At 37.7% G+C, this 22,023-nt stretch overlaps 2 pseudogenes; one reads left to right on the plus strand and one right to left on the minus strand.

Annotated features, from left to right (window-relative positions):
* The window catches only part of LOC114213006 (parafibromin pseudogene), a 38,434-nt pseudogene that overhangs the window by 15,833 nt on the left and 578 nt on the right, over positions 1-22,023 (minus strand).
* On the plus strand, positions 9,406-9,533 carry LOC114213088 (U4 spliceosomal RNA; annotated as a pseudogene).

Raw genomic sequence — 22,023 nt, forward strand, 5'->3', positions numbered from 1 at the left:
TCTTGTCCTGACAGTAGTTCCAGATGAAAAAACATATAACATTGACACTGATATAGTGAAACCACATACAAAATTGCCCCCAGATGCAGTAAAAAGACCTGAAGAAAATAGTGTTCCAATGATAAAAATTCCTACACATATCCATCAACAAGTTAATGTACATAGTAGGAGTGATTTGATTACCAATTTATATAGCTCTATACAGTACAGGAGCAATTTTAAATATGCATTTTAATTGTACTTTTGCATATCTTAAATTCAGATTAATTTTGTACATTTTTTCTGAATTTTTGAAAGAAGAAATAGAAAGTATCCAACTAGCAGCCAAAAACCTATTCTGAAAAAAAAGACTGTAGTAGCTTTAAAATGTCTAATTTCTCTTAATACATCACAAGGAAACTGAAGTCTCTTGTGAACAAAATCATGAAGATAAGGAAAAGGACCTAAATAGCCCAAACAAACAAATGTAATAAAAATGACAACAGAAAAGATAAATATGTTTATGAGAACTGGACTACTTCTAGAAGGATAAAATAAAGGATGAAGGAAAGTAAAAGGAGAGAAATTGTAAGTTCAGCGAACATTCCAGATGGTCAACAGCAGCTCCATTTTGATGGAGAACTTGACTTCATTAGGAGTCACATCTTCCTTCATCACGTTGTTACAAAAGGCAATGAAAATTTCAACATTGTTAAGTTAATACTGTTTTTCAAAGTTGTGGTCCTAATATGTATAGAGAACAGAACAGAATGTAAAATAAAAAGAGTCTTAAACAGATATTGTCAGAATAAAAAAAGTAAATAGTTCAGTTACTTAGAGAGCCTTGCTAGCCTAGACCAACACTAAAGGTTGCATTAATTGTTCGTAAACTGTTTTCAAACAGACAGACACAACTTATATAAGACAAGTGTTCAGGCTGAACGACCACATTGACAATGCTCAAGTCAGGAAGACTACACAGAGTATAAGGAGGCTGTGTTTATTTGTTTTATATGCAAATCAAACAAAACACACTGGACCAGTGTCTTAAAGAACAAAAACAATTCAATATTATTTCTAGTGTGCTAAAAAGTAGTTACAGTTGCTATATTTTAAGTGAAAAAGTTTTGTCCCACAGAGGTCATAATGAAAAGTGAGGTTCTCAAATAATGGAAATTTTATGGAAATCATCTAATTATTGAATTTAATCCATTGTTGCACAAGGACTTGAAAAAAAATGTCAAAATGAAAAAAAGTGTGACTTTTTATCCAAACATTTTACAAAAAAAACTGAGACGATGAGGGGCACCTGGGTGGCTCAGTCAGTTAAGTGTCTGCCTCCGGCTCAGGTCATGATCCCGGGGTCCTGCGGCAGGTTCCCTGCTCAGCAGGGAGTTTGCTTCTCCCTCTCCCTCTGCTCCTCCCCCTGCTTGTGCTCTCTCTCTCTCTCTGTCAAATAAATAAATAAAAATTTTAAAATAATAATAATCGAAATGATGAGAGAATACGTATGAAATTAATTATTAGGTAACGCAGACACCACATACTACTCCACTGACATAGATTCTACACTGGAAAAGACATGTTCTGATCACATGTCATAATGATGAAAAAGTGTTACAAAAGGAAATCTTATGAGCAGTTCTAAGTTTTTGTTTTTGTTTTTTTCCAAATGAAAATCTATTTGTGAGTTTCTTCTACCAGTAGAATATGTTCTGGAAAGTTGCATCCTGTCATTTGAAAAACATTTGCCCTCAGTTGTACGGTAACATAGCAGTTATGAGCTGAGGACCAAGAGCTGTGTGAACTCTTTAAAAACATGAATATGTAATGTGTTGCTCCTTCTCTTCATCTCATCAGATAAAAAGTTGCCTTTCAGGATCAGAAGTTACTAATTACTTTGGTATTTTAACAACAGTTTTGTTTTCTTTTCAGGTTCATCTAGTTAATGGAGTAAATTAAACACACATGCTGTCTTAGATAATTTTTGAAGAGTAAGTGTAACAAGATAGTCCATCCCTAATAGCACTGGGGTTGGGGTACAAATGGGGCAAGACTGGTCTGTTTATGCTTGCTAGGGTTGGGTAATGGGTTCGCTATACTTGTCTATTTAATTTTATATATACTAAAAATTCTCCATTAAAAAAGTTTTGTTTTGTTTTGTTTTGTTTTTTGGTTTGGTGGTAAAAGAAAAAAACTGATTTTCTATTCATTTGAATTATGTACACAGATTTACTTGTTACTTCCTCTAGCTATATAAAAATTTGGGTGGGGAACCCTCTTTAAGTCATTTCTCATTTTTTTCTATAGATTTTGTGCTCAAAAGTTGATGGGCTATAAGAAAAGCAATAAAGAACAAGGAAATAGACATATTTTGGGGCACTGAGAAGCAAATTGTAACAAAAAGGTTTGCAGAGCACAATAAAAGCTGTAATTCACTAAGAAGTAAACTTCTGATAGGAGTAATATATAGGATATTCAGTTATTTGCTAATCTAATTAATGGAGAAGAATGAATTATATGAACAAAGAAGAAAGATTTGTATGATACGCTGATTTCACATGAAAAACTAAATTCAATGAAGATAACCTAAAATTCATAGCACATTTCAGTCACTACAGAAAGCTTCCTTGTCCCAATTTTCAATCAACCTTTCCACTCCTATCCCCATGACCAGATGCAACTGGTATTCAGATTTCTGCCCCATAGCTTAATTTTCCCTGTTCTAAAATTTTATATAAATGGAATAATATGCCGTTTACTCTTCTGTGAATGTTTTCTTTCAGCCAAAGTATTGTTTTTGAGATTAATCTATGTTGTTGTATGTATCATGATGTTATATTGGTGAAAATACCCTCTCAATGAATCACATTTTTCTATCACCTTGTCTCTTTGTAATGTAACATTGCTACTCTTCTCATCAAGAGATAAGGTCTATTTCCAACCGCATGAAACCTGGGCTGCTTTTCTGACTCAATTGGAAGTGATATTCTTTGAGTTCTGACTTTTGACTTGGACCTCTGACTCCAAGCCTTAAGAAAGCTGATAGCTTCCACTTTAAATTTTGGAGCCCAGCATCCATATAAAGAAATCTAGGCTGTCTTGATGAGATAGAGAAACCCTAGAGGATAAGACCATCTGGCCACATGGAGTCCTGCTAAGTAAGGTGCGTTTAGCCCACAGCCGGCATCAAAGCCTCAGACACGTGAGTGGGGTTTTCCTGGATCTTTTCAGCCCAGTTTAGGCAATAGCCGAATACAGACGCAAGACTGAGCCTAGGCAAGACCAGCAGAAGAACCACTCTGTCAACCTACAAAACTGTGAGAAATAATACATTTTTTTTGTTTTAAGTCACTACATTTTGAGGTGGTTTGTTACAGAGCACCAGATAACTGATACACAGTAGTTCATTTTTTCATTGTTGTTGAGTAGAAGAATTTCATTGTATGGATATACCACAATATAATTTGGACATTAACTTTCTTAATTGCTTTTTATTGTTGTTGTTTTGTTTGGTTTGGCTTGGTTTTGACTATTATGGAAGAGTTGCTATGAGAATTCTTGTACAGGTTTTCTTATGAATATATTTTCATTTCCTTACAGTAAATACCTACAAATTGAATTGCTAAATTATACGGTAAGTATATGTTTAAACTACCTAATTGTTTTCCAAAGAAGTTTTATCTTTATATATTCCTGGCAGCAATGTAGAAGAGTTACATTTGTAACAAATGTTGTCCATCTTTTTAATTTCAGCTATTCTAGTTAGTGTAAATTGGTATCTCATTGTGGTTTTAATTTGCATTTCCCTGTTGACTAACAATGTTTAGCATCTTTTCACATGTGTATTGGCCACTTGTATAACTATAATCATATAATTTGTTCTGTGAAGTGTCTATTATAATTTTTGCAGTTTTAAAAAAATGGTTTGTTTTTCTATTATTGAGTTGTAGGAATTCTTCATATATTCTGGGTATGAATCTTTGGTGAAATATTTATATTGCAAACATTTTCTCCCAATTGTGGCTTGCTTTTTAGTTATCTTAATGGTATCTTTTGATGCATAGAAGCTTTGAATTTTGATGGAATGTATTTTATGATTTTTATCTTTTTGTCCTTCTATGAAATATTTGCCATCTCTAAGGTCACAAAGATTTTCTATGTTGTTTTTCTTTTTTTCTAGAAGCTCTAGAGTTTTACCCTTTGAGTATATATATCATTTATACTGAACAATTTATACATATATGTATGTATGTACATACTAGTATTCTGCTTCTCTGATTGAACCCTGACCAATACAAGTTCAAACATCAGAGAAGCTTACACAGAAATTTGGATCTGTAGCAGAATCTTTTCCTTTCCCAACTCCACTAATTTCTAGTTTTTAGGTTAACTGGGTTATAGTGGTACACCAAAATGATGCATATTTTATTTCTAAAACCCAAAGAGACCCACTAGACATTGTGTCACTTTCTTAGGAGGCCCAGATGCAGCAATTTTCCTTCCCTTTGGAAAAGATATGTTAACGTGTCCTAGACCAGTGGACCTCTAGAAACTTCAGAGGTGGCAGGCCCCTGTGTTTTTAGGGATTTATTTCACACTCTTTGACATGCATATATATTAACAGTTTTCCTGAGGTAGTTATTACTTCCTGCTCACTAACTGGTTGCTGATACCAACGTAATGAAACCATGTGATGAGATGTGCTATGAAGTGACTGGGGTCCCTGAGGACTAGATAATGGCATCGCACCAGCAACCTGGCATGGCTCTGAGGTAGGACTTTGAAGCCGTGCTGTTGGCCCTGCCATCCAAAAGCAAAGAGTCCCTGATAATATTTACTAATAGTTACAGGTTTTTAAAAAAAGTGCAGTAACAAGCTAAATCCCTGTATACCAGGAGCCAGGGGATGTATTGATTTGCTCCAGTAACAAAACATACCTGGAATCCAGCCGCAATTGGAGTCACTGCCTGATTAGAGTAATGTGCTACCATTTCCTGAGTTCCATCTGCTTTCTGCACAGGCAAAATAAATCAATTCAATGGGAATGTTGTGGAAATCACCATCCTTCAAGGGAAACTTTCAAGTATTTGGTGATGACACTCTGCACATTTACTCCTCCAGTAATGCAACATGACTTTGGGTTTACCATTTTGGTAGTTAGGGCAGTTCTAGTGGCTTCCTCTTGACTAACTTTATACCTTAAAGAGCTAGAGAAAGAAGAACAAACCACACCCAAAGTGGGCAGAAGGAAGGAGAGAACAAAGATTAGAGCAGAAATAAATAAAATTGGAAGTAGAGAAATATCAACAAAACTAAGGGTTGTTGTTTTTTGAACAATAAACAAAGTTGACAAACTCTAAGCTATACTAAGAAAAAGAGAAAAAAGATTCAAATAAATAAAATGAGAAATGAAAGAAGAGACATTACGACTGATGATACAGAAATAAAAACTTATCATAAGACACTACTGTGGGGGCACCTGGGTGGCTCAGTCATTAAGCGTCTGCCTTCGGCCCAGGTCATGATCCCAGGGTCCTGGGATCGAGCCCCACATCGGCTCCCTGCTCAGTGGGAAGCCTACTTCTCTCTCTTCCTCTGCCCCTGCTTGTGTTCCCTCTCTAGCTGTCTCTCTCTCTGTCAAACAAATAAATAAAATCTTTTTTAAAAAAAAGACAACTACTGTGAACAATTATACACCAACAAACTAGATAACCAAAAAGAAATGAATAAATTCCTGGAAACTGAATTCCTACCCAAACTGAATCATGAAGAAATAGGAAGCCTACAGAGACTCATAACTAGTATGGATATTGAGTAGATAATCAAAAAAATCTTCCAGCAAAGTTTAGGCCTAGATGACTTCACTGGTGAATTTTACTAAATATTTAAAGAAGGATTTTTTTTTTTAAAGATTTATTTTTGTTTCTTTCAGAGAGAGAGCTGGGAGGAGGGGCAGAGGGAGAGGGGGAGAGTCTCAAGCAGACTCTGCACTGAGGACAGAACCCAATGTGGGGCTCAATCTCATGACCCCCGAGACGATGACCCGAGCTGAAACCAAGAGTCAGATGCCCAACTGACTGTGACACACAGGTGCCCCAAATACTTAAAGAAGTATTAACATTGATCCTTCTCAAAGTTTTCCAAAAAACCGAAGAAGAGGGGCGCCTGGGTGGCTCAGTCGTTAAGCGTCTGCCTTCGGCTCGGGTCATGATCCCAGGGTCCTGGGATCGAGCCCCACATTGGCTCCCTGCTCTGTGGAGAGCCTGCTTCTCCCTCTCCAACTCCCCCTGCTTGTGTTCCCTCTCTTGCTGTGTCTCTCTCTGTCAAATAAATAAAATCTTTTAAAACAACAACAAAAAAAACAAAGAAGAGAAAATACTACCAAATTCATTTCACAAAGCCAGTATTACCCCCATACCAAAGTTAGAAAAAGACATCATAAGAAAGGAAAGCTACAGGCCAATATCCTTGATGAATACAGATGCAAAAATCCTTAGCAAAATACTAGGAAATAAATTAACTGCAGTTTATTTATCCAGTTCACCTACTGAAGAACACCTTAGTTGCTTCCAGGTTTTGGCAATTATGAATAAAAGTGACTATACACATCTGTGTGCAGGTTTTTGTGAGAATGTTTTCAAAATTACCAAACTGTCTTCCAAAGTGGCTGTATCATTTTGCATTCCCACTACCAATGAATGAGTTCCTATTGTTCCTCAACCTTGCCAATGTTTGGTGTTGTCAGTGTTTTGGATTTTGGCCATTCTAATAGGTGTGTAGTAGGATCTCATTGTTTAAATTTGCAATTCCTTAATGACATATAATGTTGAGTATCTTTTCACTGCTTATTTGTCATCTGTATATCTTCCTTGGTAATATTTTTCAGTTTTTTTTGCCCATTTTAAAACTTGGGTTGTTCATTTTCTTATTAAGTTTTAAGAATTAATTTTATATTTTAGATAACAGTTCTTTATCAAATATGTCTTTTGCAAGTATTTTCTTCCAATCTTTAGATTGTCTTCTCATTCTTTTGCAGAGTAGAAGTGTCTTCTATAGAGTAGAAGTTTGAAATTTTAGTGAAGTCCACCTTAGCAATTATTTCTTTCATGGTGTTGTAACTAAAAAGTCATCACCAAATGCAATGTCATCTAGATTTTCTTCTATGTTACATTCTAGTTTTATACTTTTGTGTTTTACATTCAGGTCTATGACCTATTTTGAGTTAATTTTTCTGAAGGCTAGAAGTCTGTATCTAGATCCAAGTTTTCAGATGTGCATATCCAGTTGTTCCAGCACCATTTGTTGAGAAGATTATTTTTCTCCATTGTATTGTCTTTGCTTCTTTGTCAAAGATCAATTGGCAATACTCATGTGGGTCTATTTCTGGGCCCTCTATTGTGTTTCATGATATATTTGTCTAATCTCTAGCTAATACTACATTTGATTATGGTAGCTTTTTAGTAAATTTTGGAGTGGGGTAGTGTCAGTTTTTCAACTTTGTTCTTCTCCTTCAATATTGTGTTGGCTCAATATTTCAACCTGAAACTACAACTGGGTTCAAAATAGCCTTCTCCCTTTTATTCTGGGTTTTATGTCTCTCCATATAAACCTTAAAATCAGCTTGTCAATATCCACAAAATAATTTGTTGGGGTTTCAGTGGGGATTGTATCGAATCTACAGATCCAATTGGGAAGAACTGACATCTTGACAAATTTGAATCTTCCTATTCATGAACAGGGACTATCTCTCTATTCTTTAATTTCTTTCATCAGAATTTTATAGTTTTCCTCATATAGATCTTGTATATATTTTGTTAGATTTATACTTAAATATTTCATTTTGGAGGGTGCTAATGTAAATGGCATTGTGTTTTTTATTTCAAATTCCATTTGTTCATCACTGGTATATAGGAAAGTGATTTACTTTTGTATATTAACCTTGTATCCTGCAAACTTGCTGTAATCTTCTATTAGCTCCAGGAGGTTTTTTTTGTTGATTCTTTTGGATTTTTTACATAGACAATCTTTTTATTAAAAAGACAGTTTCATTTATTTTTTCCAAACTGTGTATCTTTTATTTCCTTTCCTTGTTTTCTTGCATTATCAAGGACTTCCAGTATAATGTTGAAAAGGATAGAAAAATACAGATTTGAAGGGATACATGCACCCCAGTGTTTATTATCAACAGTAGCCAAAATATGGAAACAACAGCATTATCAACAGTAGCCGAAATATGGAAAGAGCCCAAATGTTCATTGACTGATGTGAGAAGATGTGATATATATCCAGTGGAATATCACTCAGCCATCAAAGATTGAAGTCTTGCCATTTGCAATGACTTGGACGGAGCTAGTATGTCGTATGCTAAGCAAAATAAGTCAGAGAAAGACAAATACCATATGATTTCAATTATATGTGGAATTTAGGAAACAAAACAATGAACATATGGGAAAGAAAAAAAAGAGAGAGTGAGGGAAGCAAACCAGAACAAACTGAGGTTTGATGGACGGACGTGGGTGGAGGATGGGCCAAGCGGGTGCTGGGTACTCAGGAGGGCACTGTTGTGATGAGCACTGGGTGTTACATGTAAGTGATGAATCATTGAATTCTACTCCTGAAACCAGTATTACTCTTTATGTTAACTAACTAGAATTTAAATGAAAATTCGGGAAAAAAAGAAAAGGATTGGTGAGAGGCGACATCCTTGTCTTGTTCTTTTTTTTTAAGTTTTTATTTAAATTCCAGTGAGTTACCATACAGTGTAATGTTAGATTCAGGTGTAGAATTTAGTGATGCAACACTTGCATACAACACCTAGTGCTCATCACAGTAAGTGCTCACCTTAATTCCCAGCACCCATATAACCCTCCCCTTACTCCCCTCCCTTCCGGTAACCATCAGTTTGCTCTCGAAAGTTACGAGTCTCTTTCTTGGTTTGCCTCTCTCTCTCTTTTTTCCCCTTTGCTCATTTGTTTTGTTTCTTAAATTCTACATATGAATGAAATCATATGGTATCTTTCTCTGACTGACTTATTTAGCATCATACTCTCTAGCTCTATCCACACCCTTGCCTTTCCTTGTTCTTGATCTTAGCAGGAAAGCTTCTAGATTGTTGCCGTTAAGTATCATGTTAGCTGTAGGCTTTTTGTGGTTATTATTTATCAAGTTAAAAAAGTTCCACTCTATTCCTAACTTACTGAGATGTAATCATTTTTAAATGTGTCTTAGTTTCTTAACTCTAGTGACCTGTTTTGGGTTTTTTTTTTTTTTTTGATGTCTTATTTAAATTCAGGGATAGCGATATATTACATTCAATCTCCATTCCAGGTGAGAAACTTGAAACTACACTAGGAAAACTGAAAGCCAGGAAACAGTTAAGTTTCTCTCTTAGTAAAACAAAAAGAATGAAAAACCTTTATGTATAGCTTTGCACAGTGGCAGTATCGTAGCCAATGAGGTTTATCCAAGGCACGATTATTGCTAATTGAAAAACCTTTATATAGTATTGTAAATAGTAGACTGCAATGAAGTGTAGGATAATTATGTAAAAAGCATTCATATTCTATGGTTGTATCCACTGGCTTAACTTATTTTATATGCCTTTTTTCTTGATTATCAATAAATAAAAGAAAAAACTTAGAAAATAGTGAAAAGAAAAACAAATTTTAAATTCAGAATTTCACCACCCAGAGATAATCGAGTTTAACACTCTGAAATAATTCCTCTTATTTTTAAAAAAATACATACTATTTGCAAATATATTATAAATATATTAAGATTCACATATAGTTAATTTTGTAACATAGTTTTACATTATGGATTTTTACAGTTAAAGGAGCCAAAATTTTTCTTTTTTTCTTTTAAGATTTTATTTATTTATTTGACAGAGACAGCCAGAGAGGGAACACAAGCAGGGGGAGTGGGAGAGGAAGAAGCAGGCTCCCTGCTGAGCAGGCAGGGAGCCCGATGCGGGGGCTCGATCCCAGGACCCTGGACCCATGACCTGAGCCAAAGGCAGACGCTTAACGACTGAGCCACCCAGGCACCTCCCAAACTTTTTCTAAATAACTTCTAAAACATAATTTTTGTGAGGGTTTAATATTCTAGTTTGTAGTTTTTAAGATCTTTAAAAACTGATTTGAGAAATTAAAAACTTTATCATTGTATTTTAATTTTTTGTATATAGAACGCTGTGATAAACATCTTGAGATGCACACGCCCACACACACAAACTCATTTGAACTTATGTCTGTTTAGTTTCTTAGTACAGATTACTAGAAGTGGAATGACTGAGTTACAAAAATACTTAAGATTGTTTATACATTTGCCAAATTTAATGATTCTTAAAACAATTTGGCTATTACAAATTTCTTATACCACAAGGAACAGTTCCTAGGGTAAAGGGATGAAATTAAAATTGTGAAGAGAGTAAAAATATGTAACATGACGGCAACACTCTACAACATTTGAGTCAGCCAAGAAAATATGAAGATTTCAAAGAGTCCTTTTCACTTCAGCTGGAGTGAGATTTCCCAGGTGTCCTATGTTAGGCTGTTCTATTCTCAGGTGGGCTTCCCCTCCCCCTCATCTGTCTTCACATGCTTATAAATGGAAACACTGGCTTTCTCTACAGTTTCTCTGAGTATAGCTGTCTTAATGTGTTCAGGCTATTATAACAAAATACTGTTGACTGGGTGGCTTATAAATAAAAATTTATTTCTCAGAATTCTGGAGACAGGAAGTCCCAGATCAGGGTGACAGGATGGTTGAGAGCCTTTGGGATGCAGACTTCTTGTTTCCTCACACGGTAGAAGGAATCGAGGAATCTCTCTGGAGCCCTTTTTATAAGGGCACCAATCCCATCCTTGAGAGCAGAGCTCTCTTGACCTGATGAGGACCTAATCACCCAAAGGTCTCCCCTACTAACACCATCACCTTAGGGGTTAGGATTTTTATGTATGAATTTGGGGGAGAGGGGACACAAACATTCAGACCAGAGCTGTGGCCTTTGCATATCAGTATCTATTTGAATAACAATCGGGTGTTCTTAGCTCAAGAAACTGAGGGTTTTATTTTTTTATTTTTTAAGATTTTATTTATTTATTTGAGAGAGAGAGAGAGAGAGCACAAGAGCGGGGAGGGCCAGAGGAAGAAGCAGACTCCCCGCTAAGCAGGGAGCCCGATGTGGGACTTGATCCCGGGACTCCAGGATCATGACCTGAGCTGAAGGCAGTCACTTAACCAACTGAGCCACCCAGGCGCCCCGAGAGGGTTTTAAATTATACATTTTATATGCGTTTTAAACAGCAAACTTTGGAGAGAGAAAGGAAACAAAAGACTATCCTTCTTTTCCCCTACCCCAACCACAAATCAATCCTCCCTCACTGTGTGAACATTTTGTAGTGTATTAAGCCTTGGGGTTTAGAATAATGGCTTAGTTTGATTAATGAATCGGATTAGTCTGGGGAAAAAAACAAGGTTGAAGGCATTATTTATTGCCAGATATATCTTGTTTTGTAAATGGAAGTGCAACTGAACTTCTTGTTGCATATACCTGGGGTGCTTTGAATCATTAATCACAGCTGTCTTCCCTGCATCTAGGGGTTCCCAGCAAGTACTGGCGTTCCCGGCCTGCATGGTCCAAAGGGCCACCTTGCCGATAGTAAGAATACCATTCTCTGCTCATGCTGATTACAAAACCCAACAAATTTTCATTTAGCTAGTCTCCTGGGAAAATTATTTCCAATTGTTTAGTACAGTTTTCTTTATTGCTAGCCACTAGGCTATTGTAGCTTAATGAAAGACAGAAAAAGGAGCTAGAAGATAAGTAATTTTTCACATAAGAAACAGCCTAGAAGCATTTACGAATGGGAGCAATTTAGAACATATCCCTTCCTACGATTTACAGCAAAGACCAGGAAGACCGGGGTTACTGCCTCCACAACTGGCCCCTGTTTCTTTTTGATTGTTTATTTCTCAGATGAAGGAATCAATAAACTCAAATGGAATTCAAATGGATAAACATCACTGCCTGAGTCGCTCAATTTGCAGTAGGCTCCTGAGGATTTTGCGTTAAATGGTAGCCTTTTGTCCTAGGAAAGAAAGTTAATCAAACTGTCCTACAGCGTCCCAACAAAATGTCTGTTTTGTTCCCAGAGCATGTCTTACACAGAAGTAAAAATGGTTTGCCAGTTCCAAAGCTCCTGGCGTTCAGCAAAACTCTGCAGTAACCCCACATCTTAAAATATATTTCTTCCCTGAGCCATCTTTTCGACCATTACTTCATTCCTTCAAAAGTAACCATGACTTTTTCCCTTTTCAGTGTTCCTAGGACCTGCATGATCGATGACTCTTCAAATATAAAAAGGCATTGCTTGTCACCTCAGCAGAGACTGTTTGTCATTGTGGTAAAACTGGTGGTTCTCCACGGGTTTTGCTGTGAGGTTCAAGTGACCAAGACTTAATGAAGTAAGTGGCATTATCATGCTAGTACTTGAAATCTAAACAGATTTTCTTTAGGGGAACTCTAACAACTCATAATTAAATGTCAGGAGGAGGGGCGCCTGGGTGGCTCAGTTGTTAAGTGTCTGCCTTCGGCTTGGGTCATGATCTCAGGGTGCTGCTCAGCGGGAAGCCTGCTTCTCCCTCTCCCTCTGCTGTGTTCTCTCTCTCGCTGTGTCTCTCTCTGTCAAATAAATAAATAAATCTTACAAAAAAAATAAATGTCAGGAGCAAATAAAACACCAGACAATTTAAAAATAAAATGAAAAGAAAAAAAAAACTTTCGATGTCAACCTTTAACTTAGAAGAAACTTAGGTCCACATGGATATTTATGTAAGTTTATAAAAGTTTTTCCAAGCGAAGCTGAACATTTGCACATGTAGTGCCTTCGGGAGCAGTTGTCTTCTGCCTAGCTGAGATTTTAAGTACTGCTACTCTCAGTTCTCCAGGGAAACCACTTACCTTAGCTCCAGACTGTTGGGTAGCCCGAGGCTGGATACAAGGAGGAATCAGGCCTGTTAATGAATGCCTGGGTCTCCTCCATCTAGGACCCTAGAAATCAGGACACAGGTTGATGTTTATCACCCAACCAATTGATCCCACAGGGTCAGCACAGACACTCCCAACTGGGAGACTTATTTCTAGGACTCTACATTCATGGAGAGAACTCTGGAAGAGAATCGCTTTTTCTGAAAGAGCTAGAAAATGAATATGAGGGGAAAGAATTGATCAAGTTCAGTGATACCTATTCTTTTACCCTTGATTCTGGATCTGAGATAGAGCCTGGGACTATGGAAGACAGAAAGAGCCATGTTAGGAATAGGTCTCTGGTCACAGCCTGAAGCTGTGTGACCGTTTCTATGTTCTCTGGCCTTATGATCTCACTTCAAGTTGAGGCTGGGTACTGCCAAGTAGCACCTCAAAGTTTCACATTCTATCTGTCCTTGAAGTCTGTGTGGGGAGCCAGTCACATATCTTCTATAACCCCACAGAGTAGGAGAGGCTCGTTGAGTCAGAATTTTCTCCAGGATGTCCTTCACCAGCCCTGAAGGGGAACACAAGGGGAAACCCAGCACAATGCAAGGAGACCATCCAAGTCTACAAAAACAGAGAGCACGTATAGCAACAAACGGTAGCAGAGAAATCAAAGTCAAGGGCCAAGAATTGACGGGTTTACAACTCTTGGAGTTTTTTATGAAGAGCAAGAGAAAACTAGCCCATGCTTATTTTAAACATTTCAAAATGAACCCAGAGCATCTTAAAGTATATAGTTTAAGAGATGAATACTAAATATTCATTACAAATTCATGAATTTAATGATTAATATAAAACCAAGAGCCTAGTATTCACAATGAATTCTTTGTAATGCTCTACACAAGGTTTCCAAACAGATGCCAAATATGCACCATTAAAAATAACACTGTTTAGCCTACTTACATCAGTCAGACAACTGCTGAAGGCAGTTTGCTGCTAGCTGCTGAGATATTATGTAACTGGGTGGTTGTATCTGTCTTTGTGCCAGTCGGTTGAAGACCATTTTCTCGAAAGATATTTGCTTATTTTTCATTCCTTTCAATTTATAGCATGATTTATGATCAATGATCATGGTAGAAGGTTCTCTACTTTGCAAATTATTCCCAGCATTCTGCTGTCACTTGGAGACCTGGCAGTCTCTTCCCTCTGCCTGCTGGAGGGAAGGTACCCCAGGAAGACAGGCTCATTTGACATTCAGCATTGGAAAGATATATTTTCTGCATGAAAATCGCATCACATTTCCAAACCCAAAAGAACTTTCGTATTATCTGCATGGGCTTGTTCACATTGCCGTTCATTATTGGAAAAACAGAGACCTGACTGTGATTATTACATTTCACTCAGGTTTTGGAAAGTTTAAAGAAATGTTAATTATTTGAGATGTTAAATGATAAAAATGTAGCTTTTTAATATAAAAATGAAAGTGAATACTTTTTAGGTTTGAATAATAAAAGCAGTGGTAAAGCATAGAAATCATAACTAATAATAGTTTTTATTATATAAGGTAATACCCTTATTATAGAACGTATAGAAAATACAGAACAGTACAAAGAAAATAAAGCCTACTTTGAATATCATAGCTGAAGTTTATAACTTCAAATGTTGTAGTATGGTCTTCTCATTGTATTTGTAACATTTATATAATTTTTAAAAACTTGTGATCATGCTATGTGTATGATTCTGAAGATTCATTGTAGATCACTATCGTCCCATATTAAGTACTCTTCTAAAACATGCTGTGAATAGTTATGTAATAATTTACTGTGTGTTTGTAACATTATTTAACAATCCCCTACTGATATTTCCAAAGGAGAAATAGAAAACATCAACTTTTCTTTATCTCATTCCGAGAAAAAGATTTCACATAATTGTGTGAGGTAAGAGTGAAGTAATATATTAATATCTGGGTTATGTTCGATTCTAATTCTTAATAACATGTAGTATCAAAATAACTTTGTATCTGCAATTTTCTCGTTTGAGCATATTTCACTAAAATTTATATCATCTGCCAGGATTTACTCCAAATGCTTTCATTAATATCAATTTTACTCTAAAATTGGTGTTTAGTTTTTTTCACCCCATACACATGTTTGTGTGTATATATACATATATACAAATATATTTGCTTACATATACATATATATATGCATATATTTGTGTATATATATTTACCGAGGGAGGGGTGTGGGTGGGGGACTGGTTAAACAATGCTTTAAATGTTTGTTTTGATTTTTATTTGTTGTTCTTGTTTTGTTTTTGCCTTTTTTAAAAGGAAGAGCATCTGCCATTTAAAGGCACTTTTCTGTGCATGTTAGGTGGACACCTTGGTCACCTGGATGTAGGTGTCTTCTTTAGGAAAGTCACTTGACTGGTGTCCCTTTGATAATGTAAATACAGTTGATTCTCATGACTCACGATACTTATGTTCTATAAAGTCACCACAAACACTAAATTAGTGAATACTGAAACACTGCTTCTAAGGCAAATTCAGGGTTAGGTTCTCAAGAGCCTCTGGACACAACATTCTTGCTAACTGATCGAAACATATCCTTCTCTTATGTGTTTTTATTTCAAGACAACATATTTAATATATATTGTTGATTCATTAACATTCAGCTCATGGCAGACAGCACTTTCATTTGTGCCCGAATGAAGCTTGTCTAACACACGTAGTTGCTCGGTAAGACACAGCACAGGCTTCTTGTGCTTAGGTGCACTACAGAGAACTTCGGCACTATTCCTGGGGGGCCTTTAAACCACCAAAAAAAGGGAAATCACCAACAAATACACAAAAATGTGGAAACTGTGGCACTGACAGACCACACAAAGGATATTTGCTTACAGTCAAAGAGCTGAAACATGAAGGCAGAGTTGACCTCAGCAGGAAATGTGTGCATTGGGCAACTCAATTTTTTTACTGCTCTATGCATGTCTATGAAGGATAATGAAATCCCCAGGAATGCTGATTTTAGGGTTACAAGTAAATTTTGAGTATGCAATTCACAAATGCAAAATCTGTGAATATTGAGGATCAACTATTCTAAGAAAGAAGATTCCCTCTCACATAAAGAAAGGGCACAATAAAATCCTGTGTGGCTTGACCAAGTCTGCTCTTTCTGCTACCCCTTAGGATGCCATCTAATGTCTGGGGAAGCTTTGCATATTTGTAAATTTCTTTGGTCCAAAGAACTTCCTGGGAACGGAAGAGTGGAGAAGTCCATTCTTTCCCTGTTGCGGTCCAACGTTATTAAACTTTATCTTACGGGTGACCAATGGTTTTAATTGAGTTTGTCTGCCAGGAAATTTGAAAGGCACTCTTGAAGGGGAACTCACTGTAAGGTCTTCTGGATGGGTAGTCTGTGCTCAATATAGAAATCCTTGTTTGGCATGGAACAGGAGTCAATTTGGAAGAGTAGATGAAACTGGCATCTTCTGATCTAGGTACCCAAGTATTGGGGCACCTTTGGGAACAATAACCATGTGAATATAAACAATAGAGCTGTGGTGCACCTGGATGGCTCAGTCAGTTAAGCGTCTGCCTTGGGCTCAGGTCATGATCTCAGGGTCCTGGGATCAAGGCCTGCATCCCTGCAGTGGGCTCCCTGCTCAGCGGGGAGTCTGCTTCTCCCTCTCCCTCTGTCCCTCCCCCTTCTCATGCTCACTCTCTCTCAAATAAATACAGCTTTATTTTTTTAAAGATTTTAACCGTGGCACCCAGGATTAGGGCATTGTCCCCCGCCCCAGAGTAGAGCATTTAGGGAATGGGATTATTCTCTCTAAATTACCTGTTATAGTACTTTTGGGCTCTTTAAAACAGCAGAATTCATTGAATTTTCCTAGTGTTCTTCCTGAATCACTGGCCAAGATTTCCTGCTTTGGTCCAAAGGAATTTTGAAGGACTCCTGAGGCTTAATCCTGGGAATATCCATTGTAATTGCTTCAGATTTTTTTAGTCTTTTGGGGGATGTGGGAATTTGCTTGTTTTGCAAAAATCCATTGCCTTTTCCAGGTTTTCTTTCTATCTTGCTCTTTCCTCTTCTGATAAAATTTTAATTGCTTGAGTGCTTAGAACATGGTCTTGGGTCCCTTCCTGCCACTCACTTTCACCCCAGTGCTTTACATCTTTGACTCTCAAAATTAGATCTCTAGGGCCTCCTTCTCTAAGCTTCTGACTCCATATAAAACTGCTTACTTTGCATCTCAGCTTGAGTATCTAAGAGGCATTTTAAATCAGAACCATCCAAAACAAAATTTTATTTCTACATTTTCAAGCCACACTTGTTTCTCTTCTCTGTCTTTCCTATCTTAGTGAAAAGCATCACCTCTCATCCAACTGCTCAAAACCAAAAAAACTAGGAGTGGTCTTTGATTTCTTTCTTTACTTCATCTATCATATGCAAATCAACAGCAAGTTCTGTCAACCTCCAAAATATGCCCAGTGTGTCTATTTCTCTCTGCTATCTTAATGGCCAGTGTTCTACTATCTTAGTCCTAGCCAAATGGTTGCTTGCTGGGATGATCCCACTTGCCTCCTACGGGCCCTCTTGTTACTCTCTCTTGCCTCCTTTCATCAAACACAAAAAAACAATTTTTACAAAATTGGATCATATCAAACCTCTGTTTACAACCTTCTAATGGCTCAAATACATCACTCAAATATCACTTTCTCAGTGAGGCATTTCCTCAGCACCTTTTCTAATGATGCCTGACCCCTTTGGTGACCCTTTACCACACTACCACTTTCTTCTCTTTATTATACTCCATTCCACTGGTATTATTTTGTTTAGTCTCTTGTGTATTTGTGTATTGTCTGTTCTCCACTAGAACATAAAGGTAGGGACTCGCTTGTTCAGGGAATATTACAATACCTTAATATCATGCTTAAAAGATAGTTGGGTTTTCAAGAGACAATGGTTCAATGAGTGAAAGAAAATCAAGAAATCCCAATACATAAGAAAAGAGCTCTGAGCAAAGTTGCTCTCCTTGAATAGGAGCTGAGGGTGGGAATGAGTGGTGGTGATAGTAGACTGACCCCTACCTGAGCTTCTCTTCTAGTTGTTCCTGAAACTCTTTGGAGAAGAGTATGAAAACCAGGGAAAGTGTGGGGAGGGGAGGAGCCAGCAATCTGGAGACAACTTGGTCAACAATTTTATTTTATTTATTATTTTTATTTTTTTAATTTATTCATTTGAGAAAGAGAGAGAGAGAGTTGGGGGAAGGGCAGGTTGAGAGGGAGAGAATGTCAAGCAGACTCCCCCCTGAGCCAGGAGCCCGACGTGGGGCTCCATCCCATGATCCTGAGATCATGACCTGAGCCGAAATCAGGAAAAGTGTGATGCTTAACCAACTGAGCCACCTAGATGCCCCTTGGTCAACAATTTTAAAAAGAGTTTTAGAACCACTAAAATGACTCAGTAAAAAAAAGCCCTTAACTACAGTGTTTATTCATGGCTCCATGTATTAGTTGCAAAATGTATTTTGATACAGTGGCCTTAAATAGTTAAAAACAAAAAAACCCAAAACTTTCCTTTGCTGCAGCCAAAACATTTTCATTGGATAGTTTTGTGGTAAGCATTTGAACATTGCTTAGGGCAGCCATCAGCCAGGCCACCAACCCTCAAACTAATCAGCAAATAGTCTCCAAAAGTTGATAGTAACATTGGGAAAGCAAATTATAAGCATGGTGTTGCCTTTTGGGATCAAGTTATTTATTTTACCACTGAAATTGTAAATGAATCACCTCCCAAGAAGTTCCCTGGTTTAGAAAATTGCATGTAGTACATTTCTTACCTGAACATTAGTAAAGAGATTATATAATTAACAATGAGATATGTAATTTTAAGAGATGAGATAATTATAAGAAAAGGAGTTAATTTCTCCTATTATCCAAGAATAAATTACCAACATTTAAAAAAATTATTGATTTGTAGGACTACCTTTCCCAAGGCATTTATATGTCTTGACCTTACATTAAATAAATGAGTGATATTCTCAAGGGACTATGTCTTGTTTGACAAAAACTCCCGATACTCCTTTAAGCCATAACGACACAGGAATTCTGCACAGATGGTGAGACTCCCTTACAAACCCCAAAGCTCTATTCGGCTCCTGCTTTAATGAAAGAACTAATTACTTTAGATCGTAGACTTCCTGGTTGCTCTTGAGAAGCTGATATTTAGGATGAAAAATAAAAGATTTCCAAGGAATTTTGTACTTTAAAATTTATGTGAAAACTTCATTTAAAAAATTATGCTTAAATATTTCTGAATAACGTTTTTACATAAGTACTGTACCTGCAAGAATAGAATGATAAGTATTGGAAAACAGACCCACGCCTTGTAAGCATAAGGACAATACAAATATTGATTTGTGGACAGTTGGAAGTAGGAAAAGAGAAGAAACCAAATAAGAACGAACCTGGACTTTTCAGCACACGACACCAAAAAACCCACCTCAAGCTGACTTAATCCTTAAAGAGGCATTGACTGGTTCTCGGAACTGAAGTCCCAGGAGTAGAGCTAGTTTCAAACACAGCTGAAACTGGGAGCACTAGGGATGTCCCTAGGTTCAGTTTCTCCTTCTCTCTTAACTTTTCTTGCCCTGTGGTGACTTGATTTTCAGCTGCACTTTGCAGAGCAGGGGCGGCTGCAAGCTTCACACTTTTTTTTTTCTTTTTATTTGGGAGAGAGTGAATGAGAGACCACGAGCGGGGGGTGGGGGGGGGAGGGAGGGGAAGGGAGAGGGAGAAGAAGGCTCCCCGCTGGGCAGGGAGCCGTTGGTGGGGCTCAATCCCAGGACCCCAGGATGACGACCAGAGCGGAAGGCAGATGCTTAACCGACTGAGCCACCCAGGCGCCCCACACTGTTTTTACTACAAACCCGTGTGAATGGAAAACTGCATGTTCCTCTCCCTCACCTGTTCCCGGAAAGTGTCCGTGAGTCTTACTGGCTCTGCCTGAACCAATCACAGCAGCCCAGGGAATAAGCGCACAGGTCAGAGAGGATTGCCGAGAGCTAAGAGAAGCCAGCCTTGGGCAGGTCAAAGTTACAGGACAGGGACTCAGCCCCAGGGGAGAAGAAGGTGATGCAGCTACTGAGAGCAAGGCTCTGTGAACTTGGGTAAATTTCTTCGACTGAGCCTCGTTTCTTCCTGGATAAAAATGCCTAGTTCATAGTATTAAAACGATTAACCAAGATAACATAAAGCGCCTAACAGAGCAGTAGACTCTGGATAAATTTTAAAGGTGAATTAATTCTTATTCCATTTCCTTCCTGGCTTTGGAGTCTGTAAGCATAAGCAGCAATGACCATTATCACCACTAGGTGGCAGTCGTGTGCTGGAAGGTAATGGGCTGGCTTTTTGGTTAGTGGAAAATTAAGAATTGGCTGAAATGAGGATTGGCAGTTGGAGGAAAGCGGGCGTCCAATTCCTGCTGCACGGAAACCGGGCTGTGTGACCTTGGTCAAGGTCTGAATTGATTTCTGGCCTGGATTTCCTCAAGTAAAACTTAGAGACTAATTCTCCATTTGGCTTTCTAACATCTTTTTGATTCTATAAAAAGTGAATCTTGTATTTCATAGTAAAAACGGCGACTGTAATATCGGAAGCCTAAAAAATACTCAACAGTCTTGGTTGTTAATATAAGCTGTTTTAAAATATGACTTTATGAGGCGTAATCCATTCATTTATTGCTAAATCGTTGCTACCCCGGGAGGCCTGAAAGAGTTCATGTAATTTTGTAAGGTGACTAATGGGCTCAGAGAGATGCTCTCGAGTTATACACAGCTCAGAAAATTGTCCTCTGAGGCACACAATTCAGAAACCTCACTATTAAAAAAAGTCTCACTGAGCAGACTTCAAAAGTATTTTCAGTCATGTAATTATGTTTTAATGCTAGGTTCTTAAAATGACTTGGAAAAGAAGTAGTTCAGAAAATTTCAGGTCTGAAATGTGTTGGAAGTATCTGGGGCAGCAGGAGGATGAATCAGGAAATGGTGATTTAATTGGGTTTAAGAACAAGAACGACTCTCCACTTTTGCATGAATCAAACCTTATAACAAAGTTGAAATAAGATGATGCAATAAAAATTATCATTATCTGGTATAATATATTGTGGGAGGGTACAGAATCCTTTACTACAAGGAAGTTGTATGCTGGTTCCACCTTGGTTAGCATAAAAATCCTTGCAAAAGGAGACCCAATTGAAATTCTAAGGGTGTTCACACGTTTCTACATTCCATGGAGATGTGGAACAGCCTAGTCTGAACACTTGACCTTTATTTCTCAGCATGCTCTTTTTTTCAGGATAAAGCCTCCTGAATTTTTAAACCTGGAAGGTGGGGGGTGAGGATTTGTTGGAGAGGTGAGGATCTGATGAGTTCTCAGGTTTCCTTCATTCTTTATAAATCCAGACTGTGCTTTACACAGTGCCTTATAAAAGGGGAGAGATAATTAAGGTATTTATTTTGTTATTTTATTGTTGTAGAAGCATGGGAAAGAATGAGAGCTGTTTTGTTTTTACCTCTCTTTTTTTTTGCTCCCGCACTTTATTAAAGGAGGTAGCCAGGACTTGAAGACCTTTTGCCTCTAGGTGGTTGTTGGGGGTCTAAGCAGATAGCCCCAAATTGCTTTAAGGACCCAGCAGTGCTTACAAACACAGCATGCTGGGCCCTACTCCCAGGGTTTCTAATGCGGCAAGTCTGGGGCGGGGTCCAGGGATTGGCATTTCAAACCATAAGGGTACCTTTAATAGTGATGCTGCGGGCCAGGACCGCGCATTTGAGAACTACTGGGTTGCGGTAACCTTTCTTTCAGGCAGCCTGGAAAGCTCCCTTCTCTTTCAGAGGCCTAAGCTTATTGAGGGACATGCTGGGGAGTATTTGTGTAGGGAAGGGATAGGCGAATGTGTCTGTTGAGGGAACATGGGAAGCTCTTGAAACTGAGGGAAAGGGCATTCCCAACGCCCAGGAAAAACATGGAGGTCTGTAGGTCCTGAACTTCTTGA

Source organism: Eumetopias jubatus, unplaced genomic scaffold (genome assembly GCF_037043125.1).
Source record: "Eumetopias jubatus isolate StellerSeaLion01/CBP00866 unplaced genomic scaffold, mEumJub1_p1.0 scaffold_6, whole genome shotgun sequence".
NCBI classification, from domain to species: domain Eukaryota; kingdom Metazoa; phylum Chordata; class Mammalia; order Carnivora; family Otariidae; genus Eumetopias; species Eumetopias jubatus.